The following is a 26,621-nucleotide window of genomic DNA, read 5'->3' as shown; positions in this document are numbered from 1 at the left end:
GCCGTTTCTATCTCGATTTTAGGGTAAACTGTAGCCTGCATCATTTTCCATCTAACCTTGGACCAAAGTGTCAGATGATATAGCTTGCTTCCTCATGCCACACATTTCTGTGTATTAGATTGCTAGCCTATTTAGCGTTTAGAAAAAAAGAAATACCTAGCTTGCGCAATAAAAAATAAATTGACTAATTGTGCCCAGTTAGCTGCAGAAGGATACAGCATACTTTAACACATAGATGTACCCTCCTAGTGATTGATCAGATGCCCACTTGTTGCCTACAATGATTAAGAATCATCAGGAAGGTATTCTTTGACAACTGGCCGAAATAGCTCAGTTGGGAGAGCGTTAGACTGAAGATCTAAAGGTCCCTGGTTCAATCCCGGGTTTCTGCAAGGACTGTGCACCTAGCTAATTAGGTGTAGTTCTCTCTTGGAGTCAGCTTCAGTAGACATTTTAGTTCAAAGATGAAACCTTTCAATAACCTGATCGACATACCATCAGTAGAGCACAGCACTTGCGTTCTATCTTCCTTTCAAAATGGCTTCCACCTCTCTTGCCTTCAGCTTTGACTTCCATTATTTCCAGTTTCTATCTTGATTTTAATGTAAAGCTTAGGCTGCATCATCTTCTATTTTCCCATGAACCAAGCTGTCAGATGATATAGCTTGCTTACTCATCCCACACATTTGTGTGCCTATTCAGAGTTTGGAATAAAAGAAGTACCTAGGTTGCGCACCAAAAAAGTAAATGAGTAAATGCACCCAGTTAGCTGCAGAAGGATACCGGAAGTTTAAGACATAGCTGTACCCTCAAAGTGAATGATTTCGAGGTGTATGTCTTGTCTACAATGATTAAGAAGAAAACGGAGGGACCTGTGAAATAACTGGCCGAAATAGCTCAGTTGGGAGAGCGTTAGACTGAAGATCTAAAGGTCCCGGGTTTCGGCAAAGACTCAGAAGACAGCTTGTTAGGCGTGTTTCTTTCTTGGATTCAGCTTCTGGTGACGTTTTATTTAATTGATAAAACCTTTCATCAACCTAATTGACATACCATCAGTACAAGACAGTACTTGTTTTCTATCTTCCTTTCAAAATGGATTCCACCTCTCTTGCCTTCAGCTTTGACTTCCATTATTTACTGTTTCTATCTTGATTTTTAGGTAACCCGCAGTCTGCATCAGTCTCCATCTTCCCTTGAACCAAAGTGTCGGATGAAATAGCTTGCTTACTCATGCCACACATTTCTGTGCATTAGATTGCTAGCCTATTTAGAGTTTAGAAAAAAAGAAATACCTAGCTTGCACAATAAAAAACGAATTCCCTAATTACACCCAGTTAACTGGAGAAGGATACAGCAAAGTTTAAGACATAGCTGTACCCTCACAGTGAATGATTTAGACTTCTGTGTCTTGTCTACAATGATTAAAAATGATACGGAAAGCTTTTCATGACACCTGGCTAAAATATCTCAGTTGGGAGAATGTTAGACTAAAGATAAAAAAGGTCCTTGGTTCAATCCTGGGTTGTGCCAAAGACCAAGCACTCAGCTTGTTAGGCATGTTTCTTTCTTGGAATCACTCTCAAGTGACATTTAATTTCATTGATAAAAACTTGCATCAACCTGATCGACATGCCATCGGTACAAAAGAGCACCTATTTTCTATCTTCCTTTCAAAATGGCTTCCACCTCTCTTGCCTTCAGCTTTGACTTCCATTATTTCCCGTTTCTATCTTGATTTTAATGTAAACCGTAGCCGGCGTCATCTTCCATTTTCCCATGAGCCAAACTGTCAGATGATATAGCTTGCTTGGTCATGCCACACATTTCTGTTTATGAGAGTGGTAGCCTATTCAGAGTTTAGAAAAAAAGAAGTACCTACCTCGCGTAGCAAAAAAGTAAAGGAGTAATTGCCCCCAGTTAGCTACAGAAGGATACAGCAAAGTGTAACACATAGCTGTACCCTCACAGTGAATGATTGCGACTTATATTTCTTGTCTACAATGATTAACAATAATAAGGAAGGCACTGTGAAAAAACGGGCTGAAAGAGCTCAGTTGCGAGGACGTCAAACTTTAGATCTAAGGGTCCGTGGTTAAATCCTTGGTTTGGTCAAAGACTGAGCAGCTAGTTCGTCAGGCAAGTTTCTTTTTTGGAGTCAGCTTCCGGTGACGTTTTATTTAATTAATAAAACCTTTCATCAACCTAATTGACATACCATCAGTACAAGACAGTACGTGTTTTCTATCTTTCTTTGAAAATGGATTCCACCTCTCTTGCCTTCAGCTTTGACTTCCATTATTTGCCGTTTCTATCTCGATTTTAGGGTAAACTGTAGCCTGCATCATTTTCCATCTAACCTTGGACCAAAGTGTCAGATGATATAGCTTGCTTCCTCATGCCACACATTTCTGTGTATTAGATTGCTAGCCTATTTAGCGTTTAGAAAAAAAGAAATACCTAGCTTGCGCAATAAAAAATAAATTGACTAATTGTGCCCAGTTAGCTGCAGAAGGATACAGCATACTTTAACACATAGATGTACCCTCCTAGTGATTGATCAGATGCCCACTTGTTTCCTCCAATGATTAAGAATCATCAGGAAGGTATTTTCTGACAACTGGCCAAAATAGCTCAGTTGGGAGAGCGTTAGACTGAAGATCTAAAGGTCCCTGGTTCAATCCCGGGTTTCGGCAAGGACTGAGCACCTAGCTAATTAGGTGAAGTTCTCTCTTGGAGTCAGCTTCAGTAGACATTTTAGTTCATAGATGAAACCTTTCAATAACCTGATCGACATACCATCAGTAGAGCACAGCACTTGCGTTCTATCTTCCTTTCAAAATGGCTTCCACCTCTCTTGCCTTCAGCTTTGACTTCCATTATTTCCAGTTTCTATCTTGATTTTAATGTAAAGCTTAGGCTGCATCATCTTCTATTTTCCCATGAACCAAGCTGTCAGATGATATAGCTTGCTTACTCATCCCACACATTTGTGTGCCTATTCAGAGTTTGGAATAAAAGAAGTACCTAGGTTGCGCACCAAAAAAGTAAATGAGTAAATGCACCCAGTTAGCTGCAGAAGGATACCGGAAGTTTAAGACATAGCTGTACCCTCAAAGTGAATGATTTCGAGGTGTATGTCTTGTCTACAATGATTAAGAAGAAAACGGAGGGACCTGTGAAATAACTGGCCGAAATAGCTCAGTTGGGAGAGCGTTAGACTGAAGATCTAAAGGTCCCGGGTTTCGGCAAAGACTCAGAAGACAGCTTGTTAGGCGTGTTTCTTTCTTGGATTCAGCTTCTGGTGACGTTTTATTTAATTGATAAAACCTTTCATCAACCTAATTGACATACCATCAGTACAAGACAGTACTTGTTTTCTAACTTCCTTTCAAAATGGATTCCACCTCTCTTGCCTTCAGCTTTGACTTCCATTATTTACTGTTTCTATCTTGATTTTTAGGTAACCCGCAGTCTGCATCAGTCTCCATCTTCCCTTGAACCAAAGTGTCGGATGAAATAGCTTGCTTACTCATGCCACACATTTCTGTGCATTAGATTGCTAGCCTATTTAGAGTTTAGAAAAAAAGAAATACCTAGCTTGCAGAATAAAAAACAAATTCCCTAATTACACCCAGTTAACTGGAGAAGGATACAACAAAGTTTAAGACATAGCTGTACCCTCACAGTGAATGATTTAGACTTCTGTGTCTTGTCTACAATGATTAAAAATGATACGGAAAGCTTTTCATGACACCTGGCTAAAATATCTCAGTTAGGATAATGTTAGACTAAAGATAAAAAAGGTCCTTGGTTCAATCCTGGGTTGTGCCAAAGACCAAGCACTCAGCTTGTTAGGCATGTTTCTTTCTTGGAGTCACTCTCAAGTGACATTTTATTTCATTGATAAAAACTTGCATCAACCTGATCGACATGCCATCGGTACAAAAGAGAACTTATTTTCTATCTTCCTTTCAAAATGGCTTCCACCTCTCTTGCCTTCAGCTTTTACTTCCATTATTTCCCGTTTCTATCTTGATTTTAATGTAAACCGTAGCCGGCGTCATCTTCCATTTTCCCATGAGCCAAACTGTCAGATGATATAGCTTGCTTGGTCATGCCACACATTTCTGTTTATGAGAGTGGTAGCCTATTCAGAGTTTAGAAAAAAAGAAGTACCTACCTCGCGTAGCAAAAAAGTAAAGGAGTAATTGCCTCCAGTTAGCTACAGAAGGATACAGCAAAGTGTAACACATAGCTGTACCCTCACAGTGAATGATTGCGACTTATATTTCTTGTCTACAATGATTAACAATAATAAGGAAGGCACTGTGAAAAAACGGGCTGAAAGAGCTCAGTTGCGAGGACGTCAAACTTTAGATCTAAGGGTCCCTGGTTAAATCCTTGGTTTGGTCAAAGACTGAGCAGCTAGTTCGTCAGGCAAGTTTCTTTTTTGGAGTCAGCTTCCGGTGACGTTTTATTTAATTAATAAAACCTTTCATCAACCTAATTGACATACCATCAGTACAAGACAGTACGTGTTTTCTATCTTTCTTTGAAAATGGATTCCACCTCTCTTGCCTTCAGCTTTGACTTCCATTATTTGCCGTTTCTATCTCGATTTTAGGGTAAACTGTAGCCTGCATCATTTTCCATCTAACCTTGGACCAAAGTGTCAGATGATATAGCTTGCTTCCTCATGCCACACATTTCTGTGTATTAGATTGCTAGCCTATTTAGCGTTTAGAAAAAAAGAAATACCTAGCTTGCGCAATAAAAAATAAATTGACTAATTGTGCCCAGTTAGCTGCAGAAGGATACAGCATACTTTAACACATAGATGTACCCTCCTAGTGATTGATCAGATGCCCACTTGTTGCCTGCAATGATTAAGAATCATCAGGAAGGTATTCTCTGACAACTGGCCGAAATAGCTCATTTGGGAGAGCGTTAAACTGAAGATCTAAAGCTCTCTGGTTCAATCCCGGGTTTTGGCAAGGACTGAGCACCTAGCTAATTAGGTGTAGTTCTCTCTTGGAGTCAGCTTCAGTAGACATTTTAGTTCATAGATGAAACCTTTTAATAACCTGTTCGACATACCATCAGTAGAGCACAGCACTTGCGTTCTATCTTCCTTTCAAAATGGCTTCCACCTCTCTTGCCTTCAGCTTTGACTTCCATTATTTCCAGTTTGTATCTTGATTTTAATGTAAAGCTTAGGCTGCATCATCTTCCATTTTCCCATGAACCAAGCTGTCAGATGATATAGCTTGCTTACTCATCCCACACATTTGTGTGCCTATTCAGAGTTTGGAATAAAAGAAGTACCTAGGTTGCGCACCAAAAAAGTAAATGAGTAATTGCACCCAGTTAGCTGCAGAAGGATACCGGAAGTTTAAGACATAGCTGTACCCTCAAAGTGAATGATTTCGAGGTGTATGTCTTGTCTACAATGATTAAGAAGAATACGGAGGGACCTGTGAAATAAGTGGCCGAAATAGCTCAGTTGGGAGAGCGTTAGACTGAAGATCTAAAGGTCCCTGGTTCAATCCCGGGTTTCGGCAAAGACTCAGAAGACAGCTTGTTAGGCGTGTTTCTTTCTTGGATTCAGCTTCTGGTGACGTTTTATTTAATTGATAAAACCTTTCATCGACCTAATTGACATACCATCAGTACAAGACAGTACTTGTTTTCTATCTTCCTTTCAAAATGGATTCCACCTCTCTTGCCTTCAGCTTTGACTTCCATTATTTACTGTTTCTGTCTTGATTTTTAGGTAACCCGCAGTCTGCATCAGTCTCCATCTTCCCTTGAACCAAAGTGTCGGATGAAATAGCTTGCTTACTCATGCCACACATTTCTGTGCATTAGATTGCTAGCCTATTTAGAGTTTAGAAAAAAAGAAATACCTAGCTTGCACAATAAAAAACGAATTCCCTAATTACACCCAGTTAACTGGAGAAGGATACAGCAAAGTTTAAGACATAGCTGTACCCTCACAGTGAATGATTTAGACTTCTGTGTCTTGTCTACAATGATTAAAAATGATACGGAAAGCTTTTCATGACACCTGGCTAAAATATCTCAGTTGGGAGAATGTTAGACTAAAGATAAAAAAGGTCCTTGGTCCAATCCTGGGTTGTGCCAAAGACCAAGCACTCAGCTTGTTAGGCATGTTTCTTTCTTGGAGTCACTCTCAAGTGACATTTTATTTCATTGATAAAAACTTGCATCAACCTGATCGACATGCCATCGGTACAAAAGAGCACTTATTTTCTATCTTCCTTTCAAAATGGCTTCCACCTCTCTTGCCTTCAGCTTTGACTTCCATTATTTCCCGTTTCTATCTTGATTTTGATGTAAACCGTAGGCGGCGTCATCTTCCATTTTCCCATGAGCCAAACTGTCAGATGATATAGCTTGCTTAGTCATGCCACACATTTCTGTTTATGAGAGTGGTAGCCTATTCAGAGTTTAGAAAAAAAGAAGTACCTAGCTCGCGTAGCAAAAAAGTAAAGGAGTAATTGCCCCCAGTTAGCTACAGAAGGATACAGCAAAGTGTAACACATAGCTGTACCCTCACAGTGAATGATTGCGACTTATATTTCTTGTCTACAATGATTAATAATAATAAGGAAGGCACTGTGAAAAAACGGGCTGAAAGAGCTCAGTTGCGAGGACGTCAAACTTTAGATCTAAGGGTCCCTGGTTAAATTCTTGGTTTGGTCAAAGACTGAGCAGCTAGTTCGTCAGGCAAGTTTCTTTTTTGGAGTCAGCTTCCGGTGACGTTTTATTTAATTAATAAAACCTTTCATCAACCTAATTGACATACCATCAGTACAAGACAGTACGTGTTTTCTATCTTCCTTTGAAAATGGATTCCACCTCTCTTGCCTTCAGCTTTGACTTCCATTATTTCCCGTTTCTATCTCGATTTTAGGGTAAACTGTAGCCTGCATCATTTTCCATCTAACCTTGGACCAAAGTGTCAGATGATATAGCTTGCTTCCTCATGCCACACATTTCTGTGTATTAGATTGCTAGCCTATTTAGCGTTTAGAAAAAAAGAAATACCTAGCTTGCGCAATAAAAAATAAATTGACTAATTGTGCCCAGTTAGCTGCAGAAGGATACAGCATACTTTAACACATAGATGTACCCTCCTAGTGATTGATCAGATGCCCACTTGTTGCCTACAATGATTAAGAATCATCAGGAAGGTATTCTTTGACAACTGGCCGAAATAGCTCAGTTGGGAGAGCGTTAGACTGAAGATCTAAAGGTCCCTGGTTCAATCCCGGGTTTTGGCAAGGACTGAGCACCTAGCTAATTAGGTGTAGTTCTCTCTTGGAGTCAGCTTCAGTAGACATTTTAGTTCATAGATGAAACCTTTCAATAACCTGATCGACATACCATCAGTAGAGCACAGCACTTGCGTTCTATCTTCCTTTGAAAATGGCTTCCACCTCTCTTGCCTTCAGCTTTGACTTCCATTATTTCCAGTTTCTATCTTGATTTTAATGTAAAGCTTAGGCTGCATCATCTTCTATTTTCCCATGAACCAAGCTGTCAGATGATATAGCTTGCTTACTCAGCCCACACATTTGTGTGCCTATTCAGAGTTTGGAATAAAAGAAGTACCTAGGTTGCGCACCAAAAAAGTAAATGAGTAAATGCACCCAGTTAGCTGCAGAAGGATACCGGAAGTTTAAGACATAGCTGTACCCTCAAAGTGAATGATTTCGAGGTGTATGTCTTGTCTACAATGATTAAGAAGAAAACGGAGGGACCTGTGAAATAACTGGCCGAAATAGCTCAGTTGGGAGAGTGTTAGACTGAAGATCTAAAGGTCCCTGGTTCAATCCCGGGTTTCGACAAAGACTCAGAAGGCAGCTTGTTAGGCGTGTTTCTTTCTTGGATTCAGCTTCTGGTGACGTTTTATTTAATTGATAAAACCTTTCATCAACCTAATTGACATACCATCAGTACAAGACAGTACGTGTTTTCTATCTTCCTTTGAAAATGGTTTCCACCTCTCTTGCCTTCAGCTTTGACTTCGATTATTTGCCGTTTCTATCTCGATTTTAGGGTAAACTGTAGCCTGCATCATTTTCCATCTAACCTTGGACCAAAGTGTCAGATGATATAGCTTGCTTCCTCATGCCACACATTTCTGTGTATTAGATTGCTAGCCTATTTAGCGTTTAGAAAAAAAGAAATACCTAGCTTGCGCAATAAAAAATAAATTGACTAATTGTGCCCAGTTAGCTGCAGAAGGATACAGCATACTTTAACACATAGATGTACCCTCCTAGTGATTGATCAGATGCCCACTTGTTGCCTACAATGATTAAGAATCATCAGGAAGGTATTCTCTGACAACTGGCCGAAATAGCTCAGTTGGGAGAGCGTTAGACTGAAGATCTAAAGGTCCCTGGTTCAATCCCGGGTTTCGGCAAGGACTGAGCACCTAGCTAATTAGGTGTAGTTCTCTCTTGGAGTCAGCTTCAGTAGACATTTTAGTTCATAGATGAAACCTTTCAATAACCTGATCGACATACCATCATTAGAGCACAGCACTTGCGTTCTATCTTCCTTTCAAAATGGCTTCCACCTCTGTTGCCTTCAGCTTTGACTTCCATTATTTCCAGTTTGTATCTTGATTTTAATGTAAAGCTTAGGCTGCATCATCTTCTATTTTCCCATGAACCAAGCTGTCAGATGATATAGCTTGCTTACTCATCCCACACATTTGTGTGCCTATTCAGAGTTTGGAATAAAAGAAGTACCTAGGTTGCGCACCAAAAAAGTAAATGAGTAAATGCACCCAGTTAGCTGCAGAAGGATACCGGAAGTTTAAGACATAGCTGTACCATCAAAGTGAATGATTTGGAGGTGTATGTCTTGTCTACAATGATTAAGAAGAAAACGGAGGGAGCTGTGAAATAACTGGCCGAAATAGCTCAGTTGGGAGAGCGTTAGACTGAAGATCTAAAGGTCCCTGGTTCAATCCCGGGTTTCGGCAAAGACTCAGAAGACAGCTTTTTAGGCGTGTTTCTTTCTTGGATTCAGCTTCTGGTGACGTTTTATTTAATTGATAAAACCTTTCATCAACCTAATTGACATACCATCAGTACAAGACAGTACTTGTTTTCTATCTTCCTTTCAAAATGGATTCCACCTCTCTTGCCTTCAGCTTTGACTTCCATTATTTACTGTTTCTATCTTGATTTTTAGGTAACCCGCAGTCTGCATCAGTCTCCATCTTCCCTTGAACCAAAGTGTCGGATGAAATAGCTTGCTTACTCATGCCACACATTTCTGTGCATTAGATTGCTAGCCTATTTAGAGTTTAGAAAAAAAGAAATACCTAGCTTGCAGAATAAAAAACAAATTCCCTAATTACACCCAGTTAACTGGAGAAGGATACAACAAAGTTTAAGACATAGCTGTACCCTCACAGTGAATGATTTAGACTTCTGTGTCTTGTCTACAATGATTAAAAATGATACGGAAAGCTTTTCATGACACCTGGCTAAAATATCTCAGTTAGGATAATGTTAGACTAAAGATAAAAAAGGTCCTTGGTTCAATCCTGGGTTGTGCCAAAGACCAAGCACTCAGCTTGTTAGGCATGTTTCTTTCTTGGAGTCACTCTCAAGTGACATTTTATTTCATTGATAAAAACTTGCATCAACCTGATCGACATGCCATCGGTACAAAAGAGAACTTATTTTCTATCTTCCTTTCAAAATGGCTTCCACCTCTCTTGCCTTCAGCTTTGACTTCCATTATTTCCCGTTTCTATCTTGATTTTAATGTAAACCCTAGCCGGCGTCATCTTCCATTTTCCCATGAGCCAAACTGTCAGATGATATAGCTTGCTTGGTCATGCCACACATTTCTGTTTATGAGAGTGGTAGCCTATTCAGAGTTTAGAAAAAAAGAAGTACCTACCTCGCGTAGCAAAAAAGTAAAGGAGTAATTGCCCCCAGTTAGCTACAGAAGGATACAGCAAAGTGTAACACATAGCTGTACTCTCACAGTGAATGATTGCGACTTATATTTCTTGTCTACAATGATTAACAATAATAAGGAAGGCACTGTGAAAAAACGGGCTGAAAGAGCTCAGTTGCGAGGACGTCAAACTTTAGATCTAAGGGTCCCTGGTTAAATCCTTGGTTTGGTCAAAGACTGAGCAGCTAGTTCGTCAGGCAAGTTTCTTTTTTGGAGTCAGCTTCCGGTGACGTTTTATTTAATTAATAAAACCTTTCATCAACCTAATTGACATACCATCAGTACAAGACAGTACGTGTTTTCTATCTTTCTTTGAAAATGGATTCCACCTCTCTTGCCTTCAGCTTTGACTTCCATTATTTGCCGTTTCTATCTCGATTTTAGGGTAAACTGTAGCCTGCATCATTTTCCATCTAACCTTGGACCAAAGTGTCAGATGATATAGCTTGCTTCCTCATGCCACACATTTCTGTGTATTAGATTGCTAGCCTATTTAGCGTTTAGAAAAAAAGAAATACCTAGCTTGCGCAATAAAAAATAAATTGACTAATTGTGCCCAGTTAGCTGCAGAAGGATACAGCATACTTTAACACATAGATGTACCCTCCTAGTGATTGATCAGATGCCCACTTGTTGCCTGCAATGATTAAGAATCATCAGGAAGGTATTCTCTGACAACTGGCCGAAATAGCTCATTTGGGAGAGTGTTAAACTGAAGATCTAAAGCTCTCTGGTTCAATCCCGGGTTTTGGCAAGGACTGAGCACCTAGCTAATTAGGTGTAGTTCTCTCTTGGAGTCAGCTTCAGTAGACATTTTAGTTCATAGATGAAACCTTTTAATAACCTGTTCGACATACCATCAGTAGAGCACAGCACTTGCGTTCTATCTTCCTTTCAAAATGGCTTCCACCTCTCTTGCCTTCAGCTTTGACTTCCATTATTTCCAGTTTCTATCTTGATTTTAATGTAAACCTTAGGCTGCATCATCTTACATTTTCCCATGAACCAAGCTGTCAGATGATATAGCTTGCTTACTCATCCCACACATTTGTGTGCCTATTCAGAGTTTGGAATAAAAGAAGTACCTAGGTTGCGCACCAAAAAAGTAAATGAGTAATTGCACCCAGTTAGCTGCAGAAGGATACCGGAAGTTTAAGACATAGCTGTACCCTCAAAGTGAATGATTTCGAGGTGTATGTCTTGTCTACAATGATTAAGAAGAATACGGAGGGACCTGTGAAATAAGTGGCCGAAATAGCTCAGTTGGGAGAGCGTTAGATTGAAGATCTAAAGGTCCCTGGTTCAATCCCGGGTTTTGGCAAGGACTGAGCACCTAGCTAATTAGGAGTAGTTCTCTCTTGGAGTCAGCTTCAGTAGACATTTTAGTTCATAGATGAAACCTTTTAATAACCTGATCAACATACCATCAGTAGAGCACAGCACTTGCGTTCTATCTTCCTTTCAAAATGGCTTCCACCTCTGTTGCCTTCAGCTTTGACTTCCATTATTTCCAGTTTCTATCTTGATTTTAATTTAAAGCTTAGGCTGCATCATCTTCCATTTTCCCATGAACCAAGCTGTCAGATGATATAGCTTGCTTACTCATCCCACACATTTGTGTGCCTATTCAGAGTTTGGAATAAAAGAAGTACCTAGGTTGCGCACCAAAAAAGTAAATGAGTAATTGCACCCAGTTAGCTGCAGAAGGATACCGGAAGTTTAAGACATAGCTGTACCCTCAAAGTGAATGATTTCGGGGTGTATGTCTTGTCTACAATGATTAAGAAAAATACGGAGGGACCTGCGCAATAAGTGGCCGAAATAGCTCAGTTGGGAGAGCGTTAGACTGAAGATCTAAAGGTCCCTGGTTCAATCCCGGGTTTCGGCAAAGACTCAGAAGACAGCTTGTTAGGCGTGTTTCTTTCTTGGAGTCAGCTTCCGGGGACGTTTTATTTAATTAATAAAACCTTTCATCAACCTAATTGACATACCATCAGTACAAGACAGTACTTGTTTTATAACTTCTTTTCAAAATGGATTCCACCTCTCTTGCCTTCAGCTTTGACTTCCATTATTTGCCGTTTCTATCTCGATTTTAGGGTAAACTGTAGCCTGCATCATTTTCCATCTAACTTTGGACCAAAGTGTCAGATGATATAGCTTGCTTCCTCATGCCACACATTTCTGTGTATTAGATTGCTAGCCTATTTAGCGTTTAGAAAAAAAGAAATACCTAGCTTGCGCAATAAAAAATAAATTGACTAATTGTGCCCAGTTAGCTGCAGAAGGATACAGCATACTTTAACACATAGATGTACCCTCCTAGTGATTGATCAGATGCCCACTTGTTGCCTGCAATGATTAAGAATCATCAGGAAGGTATTCTCTGACAACTGGCCGAAATAGCTCATTTGGGAGAGCGTTAAACTGAAGATCTAAAGCTCTCTAGTTCAATCCCGGGTTTTGGCAAGGACTGAGCACCTAGCTAATTAGGTGTAGTTCTCTCTTGGAGTCAGCTTCAGTAGACATTTTAGTTCATAGATGAAACCTTTTAATAACCTGTTCGACATACCATCAGTAGAGCACAGCACTTGCGTTCTATCTTCCTTTCAAAATGGCTTCCACCTCTCTTGCCTTCAGCTTTGACTTCCATTATTTCCAGTTTCTATCTTGATTTTAATGTAAAGCTTAGGCTGCATCATCTTCCATTTTCCCATGAAACAAGCTGTCAGATGATATAGCTTGCTTACTCATCCCACACATTTGTGAGCCTATTCAGAGTTTGGAATAAAAGAAGTACCTAGGTTGCGCACCAAAAAAGTAAATGAGTAATTGCACCCAGTTAGCTGCAGAAGGATACCGGAAGTTTAAGACATAGCTGTACCCTCAAAGTGAATGATTTCGAGGTGTATGTCTTGTCTACAATGATTAAGAAGAAAACGGAGGGACCTGTGAAATAAGTGGCCGAAATAGCTCAGTTGGGAGAGCGTTAGACTGAAGATCTAAAGGTCCCTGGTTCAAACCCGGGTTTTGGCAAAGACTCAGAAGACAGCTTGTTAGGCGTGTTTCTTTCTTGGATTCAGCTTCTGGTGACGTTTTATTTAATTGATAAAACCTTTCAACAACCTAATTGACATACCATCAGTACAAGACAGTACTTGTTTTCTATCTTCCTTTCAAAATGGATTCCACCTCTCTTGCCTTCAGCTTTGACTTCCATTATTTACTGTTTCTGTCTTGATTTTTAGGTAACCCGCAGTCTGCATCAGTCTCCATCTTCCCTTGAACCAAAGTGTCGGATGAAATAGCTTGCTTACTCATGCCACACATTTCTGTGCATTAGATTGCTAGCCTATTTAGAGTTTAGAAAAAAAGAAATACCTAGCTTGCACAATAAAAAACGAATTCCCTAATTACACCCAGTTAACTGGAGAAGGATACAGCAAAGTTTAAGACATAGCTGTACCCTCACAGTGAATGATTTAGACTTCTGTGTCTTGTCTACAATGATTAAAAATGATACGGAAAGCTTTTCATGACACCTGGCTAAAATATCTCAGTTGGGAGAATGTTAGACTAAAGATAAAAAAGGTCCTTGGTCCAATCCTGGGTTGTGCCAAAGACCAAGCACTCAGCTTGTTAGGCATGTTTCTTTCTTGGAGTCACTCTCAAGTGACATTTTATTTCATTGATAAAAACTTGCATCAACCTGATCGACATGCCATCGGTACAAAAGAGCACTTATTTTCTATCTTCCTTTCAAAATGGCTTCCACCTCTCTTGCCTTCAGCTTTGACTTCCATTATTTCCCGTTTCTATCTTGATTTTGATGTAAACCGTAGGCGGCGTCATCTTCCATTTTCCCATGAGCCAAACTGTCAGATGATATAGCTTGCTTAGTCATGCCACACATTTCTGTTTATGAGAGTAGTAGCCTATTCAGAGTTTAGAAAAATAGAAGTACCTACCTTGCGTAGCAAAAAAGTAAAGGAGTAATTGCCCCCAGTTAGCTACAGAAGGATACAGCAAAGTGTAACACATAGCTGTACCCTCACAGTGAATGATTGCGACTTATATTTCTTGTCTACAATGATTAATAATAATATGGAAGGCACTGTGAAAAAACGGGCTGAAAGAGCTCAGTTGCGAGGACGTCAAACTTTAGATCTAAGGGTCCCTGGTTAAATTCTTGGTTTGGTCAAAGACTGAGCAGCTAGTTCGTCAGGCAAGTTTCTTTTTTGGAGTCAGCTTCCGGTGACGTTTTATTTAATTAATAAAACCTTTCATCAACCTAATTGACATACCATCAGTACAAGACAGTACGTGTTTTCTATCTTCCTTTGAAAATGGATTCCACCTCTCTTGCCTTCAGCTTTGACTTCCATTATTTCCCGTTTCTATCTCGATTTTAGGGTAAACTGTAGCCTGCATCATTTTCCATCTAACCTTGGACCAAAGTGTCAGATGATATAGCTTGCTTCCTCATGCCACACATTTCTGTGTATTAGATTGCTAGCCTATTTAGCGTTTAGAAAAAAAGAAATACCTAGCTTGCGCAATAAAAAATAAATTGACTAATTGTGCCCAGTTAGCTGCAGAAGGATACAGCATACTTTAACACATAGATGTACCCTCCTAGTGATTGATCAGATGCCCACTTGTTGCCTACAATGATTAAGAATCATCAGGAAGGTATTCTTTGACAACTGGCCGAAATAGCTCAGTTGGGAGAGCGTTAGACTGAAGATCTAAAGGTCCCTGGTTCAATCCCGGGTTTTGGCAAGGACTGAGCACCTAGCTAATTAGGTGTAGTTCTCTCTTGGAGTCAGCTTCAGTAGACATTTTAGTTCATAGATGAAACCTTTCAATAACCTGATCGACATACCATCAGTAGAGCACAGCACTTGCGTTCTATCTTCCTTTGAAAATGGCTTCCACCTCTCTTGCCTTCAGCTTTGACTTCCATTATTTCCAGTTTCTATCTTGATTTTAATGTAAAGCTTAGGCTGCATCATCTTCTATTTTCCCATGAACCAAGCTGTCAGATGATATAGCTTGCTTACTCAGCCCACACATTTGTGTGCCTATTCAGAGTTTGGAATAAAAGAAGTACCTAGGTTGCGCACCAAAAAAGTAAATGAGTAAATGCACCCAGTTAGCTGCAGAAGGATACCGGAAGTTTAAGACATAGCTGTACCCTCAAAGTGAATGATTTCGAGGTGTATGTCTTGTCTACAATGATTAAGAAGAAAACGGAGGGACCTGTGAAATAACTGGCCGAAATAGCTCAGTTGGGATAGTGTTAGACTGAAGATCTAAAGGTCCCTGGTTCAATCCCGGGTTTCGACAAAGACTCAGAAGGCAGCTTGTTAGGCGTGTTTCTTTCTTGGATTCAGCTTCTGGTGACGTTTTATTTAATTGATAAAACCTTTCATCAACCTAATTGACATACCATCAGTACAAGACAGTACGTGTTTTCTATCTTCCTTTGAAAATGGTTTCCACCTCTCTTGCCTTCAGCTTTGACTTCGATTATTTGCCGTTTCTATCTCGATTTTAGGGTAAACTGTAGCCTGCATCATTTTCCATCTAACCTTGGACCAAAGTGTCAGATGATATAGCTTGCTTCCTCATGCCACACATTTCTGTGTATTAGATTGCTAGCCTATTTAGCGTTTAGAAAAAAAGAAATACCTAGCTTGCGCAATAAAAAATAAATTGACTAATTGTGCCCAGTTAGCTGCAGAAGGATACAGCATACTTTAACACATAGATGTACCCTCCTAGTGATTGATCAGATGCCCACTTGTTGCCTACAATGATTAAGAATCATCAGGAAGGTATTCTCTGACAACTGGCCGAAATACCTCAGTTGGGAGAGCGTTAGACTGAAGATCTAAAGGTCCCTGGTTCAATCCCGGGTTTCGGCAAGGACTGAGCACCTAGCTAATTAGGTGTAGTTCTCTCTTGGAGTCAGCTTCAGTAGACATTTTAGTTCATAGATGAAACCTTTCAATAACCTGATCGACATACCATCAGTAGAGCACAGCACTTGCGTTCTATCTTCCTTTCAAAATGGCTTCCACCTCTGTTGCCTTCAGCTTTGACTTCCATTATTTCCAGTTTGTATCTTGATTTTAATGTAAAGCTTAGGCTGCATCATCTTCTATTTTCCCATGAACCAAGCTGTCAGATGATATAGCTTGCTTACTCATCCCACACATTTGTGTGCCTATTCAGAGTTTGGAATAAAAGAAGTACCTAGGTTGCGCACCAAAAAAGTAAATGAGTAAATGCACCCAGTTAGCTGCAGAAGGATACCGGAAGTTTAAGACATAGCTGTACCATCAAAGTGAATGATTTGGAGGTGTATGTCTTGTCTACAATGATTAAGAAGAAAACGGAGGGAGCTGTGAAATAACTGGCCGAAATAGCTCAGTTGGGAGAGCGTTAGACTGAAGATCTAAAGGTCCCTGGTTCAATCCCGGGTTTCGGCAAAGACTCAGAAGACAGCTTTTTAGGCGTGTTTCTTTCTTGGATTCAGCTTCTGGTGACGTTTTATTTAATTGATAAAACCTTTCATCAACCTAATTGACATACCATCAGTACAAGACAGTACTTGTTTTCTATCTTCCTTTCAAAATGGATTCCACCTCTCTTGCCTTCAGCTTTGACTTCCATTATTTACTGTTTCTATCTTGATTTTTAGGTAACCCGCAGTCTGCATCAGTCTCCATCTTCCCTTGAACCAAAGTGTCGGATGAAATAGCTTGCTTACTCATGCCACACATTTCTGTGCATTAGATTGCTAGCCTATTTAGAGTTTAGAAAAAAAGAAATACCTAGCTTGCAGAATAAAAAACAAATTCCCTAATTACACCCAGTTAACTGGAGAAGGATACAACAAAGTTTAAGACATAGCTGTACCCTCACAGTGAATGATTTAGACTTCTGTGTCTTGTCTACAATGATTAAAAATGATACGGAAAGCTTTTCATGACACCTGGCTAAAATATCTCAGTTAGGATAATGTTAGACTAAAGATAAAAAAGGTCCTTGGTTCAATCCTGGGTTGTGCCAAAGACCAAGCACTCAGCTTGTTAGGCATGTTTCTTTCTTGGAGTCACTCTCAAGTGACATTTTATTTCATTGATAAAAACTTGCATCAACCTGATCGACATGCCATCGGTACAAAAGAGAACTTATTTTCTATCTTCCTTTCAAAATGGCTTCCACCTCTCTTGCCTTCAGCTTTGACTTCCATTATTTCCCGTTTCTATCTTGATTTTAATGTAAACCCTAGCCGGCGTCATCTTCCATTTTCCCATGAGCCAAACTGTCAGATGATATAGCTTGCTTGGTCATGCCACACATTTCTGTTTATGAGAGTGGTAGCCTATTCAGAGTTTAGAAAAAAAGAAGTACCTACCTCGCGTAGCAAAAAAGTAAAGGAGTAATTGCCCCCAGTTAGCTACAGAAGGATACAGCAAAGTGTAACACATAGCTGTACTCTCACAGTGAATGATTGCGACTTATATTTCTTGTCTACAATGATTAACAATAATAAGGAAGGCACTGTGAAAAAACGGGCTGAAAGAGCTCAGTTGCGAGGACGTCAAACTTTAGATCTAAGGGTCCCTGGTTAAATCCTTGGTTTGGTCAAAGACTGAGCAGCTAGTTCGTCAGGCAAGTTTCTTTTTTGGAGTCAGCTTCCGGTGACGTTTTATTTAATTAATAAAACCTTTCATCAACCTAATTGACATACCATCAGTACAAGACAGTACGTGTTTTCTATCTTTCTTTGAAAATGGATTCCACCTCTCTTGCCTTCAGCTTTGACTTCCATTATTTGCCGTTTCTATCTCGATTTTAGGGTAAACTGTAGCCTGCATCATTTTCCATCTAACCTTGGACCAAAGTGTCAGATGATATAGCTTGCTTCCTCATGCCACACATTTCTGTGTATTAGATTGCTAGCCTATTTAGCGTTTAGAAAAAAAGAAATACCTAGCTTGCGCAATAAAAAATAAATTGACTAATTGTGCCCAGTTAGCTGCAGAAGGATACAGCATACTTTAACACATAGATGTACCCTCCTAGTGATTGATCAGATGCCCACTTGTTGCCTGCAATGATTAAGAATCATCAGGAAGGTATTCTCTGACAACTGGCCGAAATAGCTCATTTGGGAGAGTGTTAAACTGAAGATCTAAAGCTCTCTGGTTCAATCCCGGGTTTTGGCAAGGACTGAGCACCTAGCTAATTAGGTGTAGTTCTCTCTTGGAGTCAGCTTCAGTAGACATTTTAGTTCATAGATGAAACCTTTTAATAACCTGTTCGACATACCATCAGTAGAGCACAGCACTTGCGTTCTATCTTCCTTTCAAAATGGCTTCCACCTCTCTTGCCTTCAGCTTTGACTTCCATTATTTCCAGTTTCTATCTTGATTTTAATGTAAACCTTAGGCTGCATCATCTTACATTTTCCCATGAACCAAGCTGTCAGATGATATAGCTTGCTTACTCATCCCACACATTTGTGTGCCTATTCAGAGTTTGGAATAAAAGAAGTACCTAGGTTGCGCACCAAAAAAGTAAATGAGTAATTGCACCCAGTTAGCTGCAGAAGGATACCGGAAGTTTAAGACATAGCTGTACCCTCAAAGTGAATGATTTCGAGGTGTATGTCTTGTCTACAATGATTAAGAAGAATACGGAGGGACCTGTGAAATAAGTGGCCGAAATAGCTCAGTTGGGAGAGCGTTAGATTGAAGATCTAAAGGTCCCTGGTTCAATCCCGGGTTTTGGCAAGGACTGAGCACCTAGCTAATTAGGAGTAGTTCTCTCTTGGAGTCAGCTTCAGTAGACATTTTAGTTCATAGATGAAACCTTTTATTAACCTGATCAACATACCATCAGTAGAGCACAGCACTTGCGTTCTATCTTCCTTTCAAAATGGCTTCCACCTCTGTTGCCTTCAGCTTTGACTTCCATTATTTCCAGTTTCTATCTTGATTTTAATTTAAAGCTTAGGCTGCATCATCTTCCATTTTCCCATGAACCAAGCTGTCAGATGATATAGCTTGCTTACTCATCCCACACATTTGTGTGCCTATTCAGAGTTTGGAATAAAAGAAGTACCTAGGTTGCGCACCAAAAAAGTAAATGAGTAATTGCACCCAGTTAGCTGCAGAAGGATACCGGAAGTTTAAGACATAGCTGTACCCTCAAAGTGAATGATTTCGGGGTGTATGTCTTGTCTACAATGATTAAGAAAAATACGGAGGGACCTGCGCAATAAGTGGCCGAAATAGCTCAGTTGGGAGAGCGTTAGACTGAAGATCTAAAGGTCCCTGGTTCAATCCCGGGTTTCGGCAAAGACTCAGAAGACAGCTTGTTAGGCGTGTTTCTTTCTTGGAGTCAGCTTCCGGGGACGTTTTATTTAATTAATAAAACCTTTCATCAACCTAATTGACATACCATCAGTACAAGACAGTACTTGTTTTATAACTTCTTTTCAAAATGGATTCCACCTCTCTTGCCTTCAGCTTTGACTTCCATTATTTGCCGTTTCTATCTCGATTTTAGGGTAAACTGTAGCCTGCATCATTTTCCATCTAACTTTGGACCAAAGTGTCAGATGATATAGCTTGCTTCCACATGCCACACATTTCTGTGTATTAGATTGCTAGCCTATTTAGCGTTTAGAAAAAAAGAAATACCTAGCTTGCGCAATAAAAAATAAATTGACTAATTGTGCCCAGTTAGCTGCAGAAGGATACAGCATACTTTAACACATAGATGTACCCTCCTAGTGATTGATCAGATGCCCACTTGTTGCCTGCAATGATTAAGAATCATCAGGAAGGTATTCTCTGACAACTGGCCGAAATAGCTCATTTGGGAGAGCGTTAAACTGAAGATCTAAAGCTCTCTAGTTCAATCCCGGGTTTTGGCAAGGACTGAGCACCTAGCTAATTAGGTGTAGTTCTCTCTTGGAGTCAGCTTCAGTAGACATTTTAGTTCATAGATGAAACCTTTTAATAACCTGTTCGACATACCATCAGTAGAGCACAGCACTTGCGTTCTATCTTCCTTTCAAAATGGCTTCCACCTCTCTTGCCTTCAGCTTTGACTTCCATTATTTCCAGTTTCTATCTTGATTTTAATGTAAAGCTTAGGCTGCATCATCTTCCATTTTCCCATGAAACAAGCTGTCAGATGATATAGCTTGCTTACTCATCCCACACATTTGTGAGCCTATTCAGAGTTTGGAATAAAAGAAGTACCTAGGTTGCGCACCAAAAAAGTAAATGAGTAATTGCACCCAGTTAGCTGCAGAAGGATACCGGAAGTTTAAGACATAGCTGTACCCTCAAAGTGAATGATTTCGAGGTGTATGTCTTGTCTACAATGATTAAGAAGAAAACGGAGGGAGCTGTGAAATAACTGGCCGAAATAGCTCAGTTGGGAGAGCGTTAGACTGAAGATCTAAAGGTCCCTGGTTCAAACCCGGGTTTTGGCAAAGACTCAGAAGACAGCTTGTTAGGCGTGTTTCTTTCTTGGATTCAGCTTCTGGTGACGTTTTATTTAATTGATAAAACCTTTCAACAACCTAATTGACATACCATCAGTACAAGACAGTACTTGTTTTCTATCTTCCTTTCAAAATGGATTCCACCTCTCTTGCCTTCAGCTTTGACTTCCATTATTTACTGTTTCTGTCTTGATTTTTAGGTAACCCGCAGTCTGCATCAGTCTCCATCTTCCCTTGAACCAAAGTGTCGGATGAAATAGCTTGCTTACTCATGCCACACATTTCTGTGCATTAGATTGCTAGCCTATTTAGAGTTTAGAAAAAAAGAAATACCTAGCTTGCACAATAAAAAACGAATTCCCTAATTACACCCAGTTAACTGGAGAAGGATACAGCAAAGTTTAAGACATAGCTGTACCCTCACAGTGAATGATTTAGACTTCTGTGTCTTGTCTACAATGATTAAAAATGATACGGAAAGCTTTTCATGACACCTGGCTAAAATATCTCAGTTGGGAGAATGTTAGACTAAAGATAAAAAAGGTCCTTGGTCCAATCCTGGGTTGTGCCAAAGACCAAGCACTCAGCTTGTTAGGCATGTTTCTTTCTTGGAGTCACTCTCAAGTGACATTTTATTTCATTGATAAAAACTTGCATCAACCTGATCGACATGCCATCGGTACAAAAGAGCACTTATTTTCTATCTTCCTTTCAAAATGGCTTCCACCTCTCTTGCCTTCAGCTTTGACTTCCATTATTTCCCGTTTCTATCTTGATTTTGATGTAAACCGTAGGCGGCGTCATCTTCCATTTTCCCATGAGCCAAACTGTCAGATGATATAGCTTGCTTAGTCATGCCACACATTTCTGTTTATGAGAGTAGTAGCCTATTCAGAGTTTAGAAAAATAGAAGTACCTACCTTGCGTAGCAAAAAAGTAAAGGAGTAATTGCCCCCAGTTAGCTACAGAAGGATACAGCAAAGTGTAACACATAGCTGTACCCTCACAGTGAATGATTGCGACTTATATTTCTTGTCTACAATGATTAATAATAATAAGGAAGGCACTGTGAAAAAACGGGCTGAAAGAGCTCAGTTGCGAGGACGTCAAACTTTAGATCTAAGGGTCCCTGGTTAAATTCTTGGTTTGGTCAAAGACTGAGCAGCTAGTTCGTCAGGCAAGTTTCTTTTTTGGAGTCAGCTTCCGGTGACGTTTTATTTAATTAATAAAACCTTTCATCAACCTAATTGACATACCATCAGTACAAGACAGTACGTGTTTTCTATCTTCCTTTGAAAATGGATTCCACCTCTCTTGCCTTCAGCTTTGACTTCCATTATTTCCCGTTTCTATCTCGATTTTAGGGTAAACTGTAGCCTGCATCATTTTCCATCTAACCTTGGACCAAAGTGTCAGATGATATAGCTTGCTTCCTCATGCCACACATTTCTGTGTATTAGATTGCTAGCCTATTTAGCGTTTAGAAAAAAAGAAATACCTAGCTTGCGCAATAAAAAATAAATTGACTAATTGTGCCCAGTTAGCTGCAGAAGGATACAGCATACTTTAACACATAGATGTACCCTCCTAGTGATTGATCAGATGCCCACTTGTTGCCTACAATGATTAAGAATCATCAGGAAGGTATTCTTTGACAACTGGCCTAAATAGCTCAGTTGGGAGAGCGTTAGACTGAAGATCTAAAGGTCCCTGGTTCAATCCCGGGTTTTGGCAAGGACTGAGCACCTAGCTAATTAGGTGTAGTTCTCTCTTGGAGTCAGCTTCAGTAGACATTTTAGTTCATAGATGAAACCTTTCAATAACCTGATCGACATACCATCAGTAGAGCACAGCACTTGCGTTCTATCTTCCTTTGAAAATGGCTTCCACCTCTCTTGCCTTCAGCTTTGACTTCCATTATTTCCAGTTTCTATCTTGATTTTAATGTAAAGCTTAGGCTGCATCATCTTCTATTTTCCTATGAACCAAGCTGTCAGATGATATAGCTTGCTTACTCAGCCCACACATTTGTGTGCCTATTCAGAGTTTGGAATAAAAGAAGTACCTAGGTTGCGCACCAAAAAAGTAAATGAGTAAATGCACCCAGTTAGCTGCAGAAGGATACCGGAAGTTTAAGACATAGCTGTACCCTCAAAGTGAATGATTTCGAGGTGTATGTCTTGTCTACAATGATTAAGAAGAAAACGGAGGGACCTGTGAAATAACTGGCCGAAATAGCTCAGTTGGGATAGTGTTAGACTGAAGATCTAAAGGTCCCTGGTTCAATCCCGGGTTTCGACAAAGACTCAGAAGGCAGCTTGTTAGGCGTGTTTCTTTCTTGGATTCAGCTTCTGGTGACGTTTTATTTAATTGATAAAACCTTTCATCAACCTAATTGACATACCATCAGTACAAGACAGTACGTGTTTTCTATCTTCCTTTGAAAATGGTTTCCACCTCTCTTGCCTTCAGCTTTGACTTCGATTATTTGCCGTTTCTATCTCGATTTTAGGGTAAACTGTAGCCTGCATCATTTTCCATCTAACCTTGGACCAAAGTGTCAGATGATATAGCTTGCTTCCTCATGCCACACATTTCTGTGTATTAGATTGCTAGCCTATTTAGCGTTTAGAAAAAAAGAAATACCTAGCTTGCGCAATAAAAAATAAATTGACTAATTGTGCCCAGTTAGCTGCAGAAGGATACAGCATACTTTAACACATAGATGTACCCTCCTAGTGATTGATCAGATGCCCACTTGTTGCCTACAATGATTAAGAATCATCAGGAAGGTATTCTCTGACAACTGGCCGAAATACCTCAGTTGGGAGAGCGTTAGACTGAAGATCTAAAGGTCCCTGGTTCAATCCCGGGTTTCGGCAAGGACTGAGCACCTAGCTAATTAGGTGTAGTTCTCTCTTGGAGTCAGCTTCAGTAGACATTTTAGTTCATAGATGAAACCTTTCAATAACCTGATCGACATACCATCAGTAGAGCACAGCACTTGCGTTCTATCTTCCTTTCAAAATGGCTTCCACCTCTGTTGCCTTCAGCTTTGACTTCCATTATTTCCAGTTTGTATCTTGATTTTAATGTAAAGCTTAGGCTGCATCATCTTCTATTTTCCCATGAACCAAGCTGTCAGATGATATAGCTTGCTTACTCATCCCACACATTTGTGTGCCTATTCAGAGTTTGGAATAAAAGAAGTACCTAGGTTGCGCACCAAAAAAGTAAATGAGTAAATGCACCCAGTTAGCTGCAGAAGGATACCGGAAGTTTAAGACATAGCTGTACCATCAAAGTGAATGATTTCGAGGTGTATGTCTTGTCTACAATGATTAAGAAGAAAACGGAGGGAGCTGTGAAATAACTGGCCGAAATAGCTCAGTTGGGAGAGCGTTAGACTGAAGATCTAAAGGTCCCTGGTTCAATCCCGGGTTTCGGCAAAGACTCAGAAGACAGCTTTTTAGGCGTGTTTCTTTCTTGGATTCAGCTTCAGGTGACGTTTTATTTAATTGATAAAACCTTTCATCAACCTAATTGACATACCATCAGTACAAGACAGTACTTGTTTTCTATCTTCCTTTCAAAATGGATTCCACCTCTCTTGCCTTCAGCTTTGACTTCCATTATTTACTGTTTCTATCTTGATTTTTAGGTAACCCGCAGTCTGCATCAGTCTCCATCTTCCCTTGAACCAAAGTGTCGGATGAAATAGCTTGCTTACTCATGCCACACATTTCTGTGCATTAGATTGCTAGCCTATTTAGAGTTTAGAAAAAAAGAAATACCTAGCTTGCAGAATAAAAAACAAATTCCCTAATTACACCCAGTTAACTGGAGAAGGATACAACAAAGTTTAAGACATAGCTGTACCCTCACAGTGAATGATTTAGACTTCTGTGTCTTGTCTACAATGATTAAAAATGATACGGAAAGCTTTTCATGACACCTGGCTAAAATATCTCAGTTAGGATAATGTTAGACTAAAGATAAAAAAGGTCCTTGGTTCAATCCTGGGTTGTGCCAAAGACCAAGCACTCAGCTTGTTAGGCATGTTTCTTTCTTGGAGTCACTCTCAAGTGACATTTTATTTCATTGATAAAAACTTGCATCAACCTGATCGACATGCCATCGGTACAAAAGAGAACTTATTTTCTATCTTCCTTTCAAAATGGCTTCCACCTCTCTTGCCTTCAGCTTTGACTTCCATTATTTCCCGTTTCTATCTTGATTTTAACGTAAACCCTAGCCGGCGTCATCTTCCATTTTCCCATGAGCCAAACTGTCAGATGATATAGCTTGCTTGGTCATGCCACACATTTCTGTTTATGAGAGTGGTAGCCTATTCAGAGTTTAGAAAAAAAGAAGTACCTACCTCGCGTAGCAAAAAAGTAAAGGAGTAATTGCCCCCAGTTAGCTACAGAAGGATACAGCAAAGTGTAACACATAGCTGTACCCTCACAGTGAATGATTGCGACTTATATTTCTTGTCTACAATGATTAACAATAATAAGGAAGGCACTGTGAAAAAACGGGCTGAAAGAGCTCAGTTGCGAGGACGTCAAACTTTAGATCTAAGGGTCCCTGGTTAAATCCTTGGTTTGGTCAAAGACTGAGCAGCTAGTTCGTCAGGCAAGTTTCTTTTTTGGAGTCAGCTTCCGGTGACGTTTTATTTAATTAATAAAACCTTTCATCAACCTAATTGACTTACCATCAGTACAAGACAGTACGTGTTTTCTATCTTTCTTTGAAAATGGATTCCACCTCTCTTGCCTTCAGCTTTGACTTCCATTATTTGCCGTTTCTATCTCGATTTTAGGGTAAACTGTAGCCTGCATCATTTTCCATCTAACCTTGGACCAAAGTGTCAGATGATATAGCTTGCTTCCTCATGCCACACATTTCTGTGTATTAGATTGCTAGCCTATTTAGCGTTTAGAAAAAAAGAAATACCTAGCTTGCGCAATAAAAAATAAATTGACTAATTGTGCCCAGTTAGCTGCAGAAGGATACAGCATACTTTAACACATAGATGTACCCTCCTAGTGATTGATCAGATGCCCACTTGTTGCCTGCAATGATTAAGAATCATCAGGAAGGTATTCTCTGACAACTGGCCGAAATAGCTCATTTGGGAGAGCGTTAAACTGAAGATCTAAAGCTCTCTGGTTCAATCCCGGGTTTTGGCAAGGACTGAGCACCTAGCTAATTAGGTGTAGTTCTCTCTTGGAGTCAGCTTCAGTAGACATTTTAGTTCATAGATGAAACCTTTTAATAACCTGTTCAACATACCATCAGTAGAGCACAGCACTTGCGTTCTATCTTCCTTTCAAAATGGCTTCCACCTCTCTTGCCTTCAGCTTTGACTTCCATTATTTCCAGTTTCTATCTTGATTTTAATGTAAACCTTAGGCTGCATCATCTTACATTTTCCCATGAACCAAGCTGTCAGATGATATAGCTTGCTTACTCATCCCACACATTTGTGTGCCTATTCAGAGTTTGGAATAAAAGAAGTACCTAGGTTGCGCACCAAAAAAGTAAATGAGTAATTGCACCCAGTTAGCTGCAGAAGGATACCGGAAGTTTAAGACATAGCTGTACCCTCAAAGTGAATGATTTCGAGGTGTATGTCTTGTCTACAATGATTAAGAAGAATACGGAGGGACCTGTGAAATAAGTGGCCGAAATAGCTCAGTTGGGAGAGCGTTAGATTGAAGATCTAAAGGTCCCTGGTTTTATCCCGGGTTTTGGCAAGGACTGAGCACCTAGCTAATTAGGTGTAGTTCTCTCTTGGAGTCAGCTTCAGTAGACATTTTCGTTCATAGATGAAACCTTTTAATAACCTGATCAACATACCATCAGTAGAGCACAGCACTTGCGTTCTATCTTCCTTTCAAAATGGCTTCCACCTCTGTTGCCTTCAGCTTTGACTTCCATTATTTCCAGTTTCTATCTTGATTTTAATGTAAAGCTTAGGCTGCGTCATCTTCCATTTTCCCATGAACCAAGCTGTCAGATGATATAGCTTGCTTACTCATCCCACACATTTGTGTGCCTATTC

At 39.9% G+C, this 26,621-nt stretch overlaps 14 non-coding genes across 14 annotated transcripts; all 14 read left to right on the top strand.

Moving 5' to 3' along the window:
* Positions 1–2,620: 2,620 nt before the first annotated feature.
* On the top strand, positions 2,621–2,693 carry TRNAF-GAA (transfer RNA phenylalanine (anticodon GAA)). Its single transcript has one exon. It is a non-coding gene; the product is annotated as a tRNA-Phe (tRNA).
* Positions 2,694–5,488: 2,795 nt separating this feature from the next.
* On the top strand, positions 5,489–5,561 carry TRNAF-GAA (transfer RNA phenylalanine (anticodon GAA)). The gene has a single exon. It is a non-coding gene; the product is annotated as a tRNA-Phe (tRNA).
* Positions 5,562–7,234: 1,673 nt separating this feature from the next.
* Positions 7,235–7,307, top strand: TRNAF-GAA (transfer RNA phenylalanine (anticodon GAA)). The gene has a single exon. It is a non-coding gene; the product is annotated as a tRNA-Phe (tRNA).
* Positions 7,308–8,382: 1,075 nt separating this feature from the next.
* On the top strand, positions 8,383–8,455 carry TRNAF-GAA (transfer RNA phenylalanine (anticodon GAA)). Its single transcript has one exon. It is a non-coding gene; the product is annotated as a tRNA-Phe (tRNA).
* Positions 8,456–8,949: 494 nt separating this feature from the next.
* On the top strand, positions 8,950–9,022 carry TRNAF-GAA (transfer RNA phenylalanine (anticodon GAA)). Its single transcript has one exon. It is a non-coding gene; the product is annotated as a tRNA-Phe (tRNA).
* Positions 9,023–11,262: 2,240 nt separating this feature from the next.
* TRNAF-GAA (transfer RNA phenylalanine (anticodon GAA)) lies at positions 11,263–11,335 on the top strand. The gene has a single exon. It is a non-coding gene; the product is annotated as a tRNA-Phe (tRNA).
* A 494-nt stretch (positions 11,336–11,829) lies between these two features.
* TRNAF-GAA (transfer RNA phenylalanine (anticodon GAA)) lies at positions 11,830–11,902 on the top strand. The gene has a single exon. It is a non-coding gene; the product is annotated as a tRNA-Phe (tRNA).
* Positions 11,903–12,977: 1,075 nt separating this feature from the next.
* TRNAF-GAA (transfer RNA phenylalanine (anticodon GAA)) lies at positions 12,978–13,050 on the top strand. Its single transcript has one exon. It is a non-coding gene; the product is annotated as a tRNA-Phe (tRNA).
* A 1,673-nt stretch (positions 13,051–14,723) lies between these two features.
* Positions 14,724–14,796, top strand: TRNAF-GAA (transfer RNA phenylalanine (anticodon GAA)). The gene has a single exon. It is a non-coding gene; the product is annotated as a tRNA-Phe (tRNA).
* Positions 14,797–16,438: 1,642 nt separating this feature from the next.
* TRNAF-GAA (transfer RNA phenylalanine (anticodon GAA)) lies at positions 16,439–16,511 on the top strand. Its single transcript has one exon. It is a non-coding gene; the product is annotated as a tRNA-Phe (tRNA).
* A 2,240-nt stretch (positions 16,512–18,751) lies between these two features.
* TRNAF-GAA (transfer RNA phenylalanine (anticodon GAA)) lies at positions 18,752–18,824 on the top strand. Its single transcript has one exon. It is a non-coding gene; the product is annotated as a tRNA-Phe (tRNA).
* Positions 18,825–19,318: 494 nt separating this feature from the next.
* On the top strand, positions 19,319–19,391 carry TRNAF-GAA (transfer RNA phenylalanine (anticodon GAA)). Its single transcript has one exon. It is a non-coding gene; the product is annotated as a tRNA-Phe (tRNA).
* Positions 19,392–20,466: 1,075 nt separating this feature from the next.
* Positions 20,467–20,539, top strand: TRNAF-GAA (transfer RNA phenylalanine (anticodon GAA)). Its single transcript has one exon. It is a non-coding gene; the product is annotated as a tRNA-Phe (tRNA).
* Positions 20,540–23,927: 3,388 nt separating this feature from the next.
* TRNAF-GAA (transfer RNA phenylalanine (anticodon GAA)) lies at positions 23,928–24,000 on the top strand. Its single transcript has one exon. It is a non-coding gene; the product is annotated as a tRNA-Phe (tRNA).
* Positions 24,001–26,621: the final 2,621 nt, after the last annotated feature.

This window comes from Pleurodeles waltl, chromosome 8 (genome assembly GCF_031143425.1).
Source record: "Pleurodeles waltl isolate 20211129_DDA chromosome 8, aPleWal1.hap1.20221129, whole genome shotgun sequence".
NCBI classification, from domain to species: Eukaryota; Metazoa; Chordata; class Amphibia; order Caudata; family Salamandridae; genus Pleurodeles; species Pleurodeles waltl.
The sequence above is the reverse complement of the archived record's forward strand: the minus strand, read 5'-3'. Positions and strand labels throughout refer to the sequence as shown.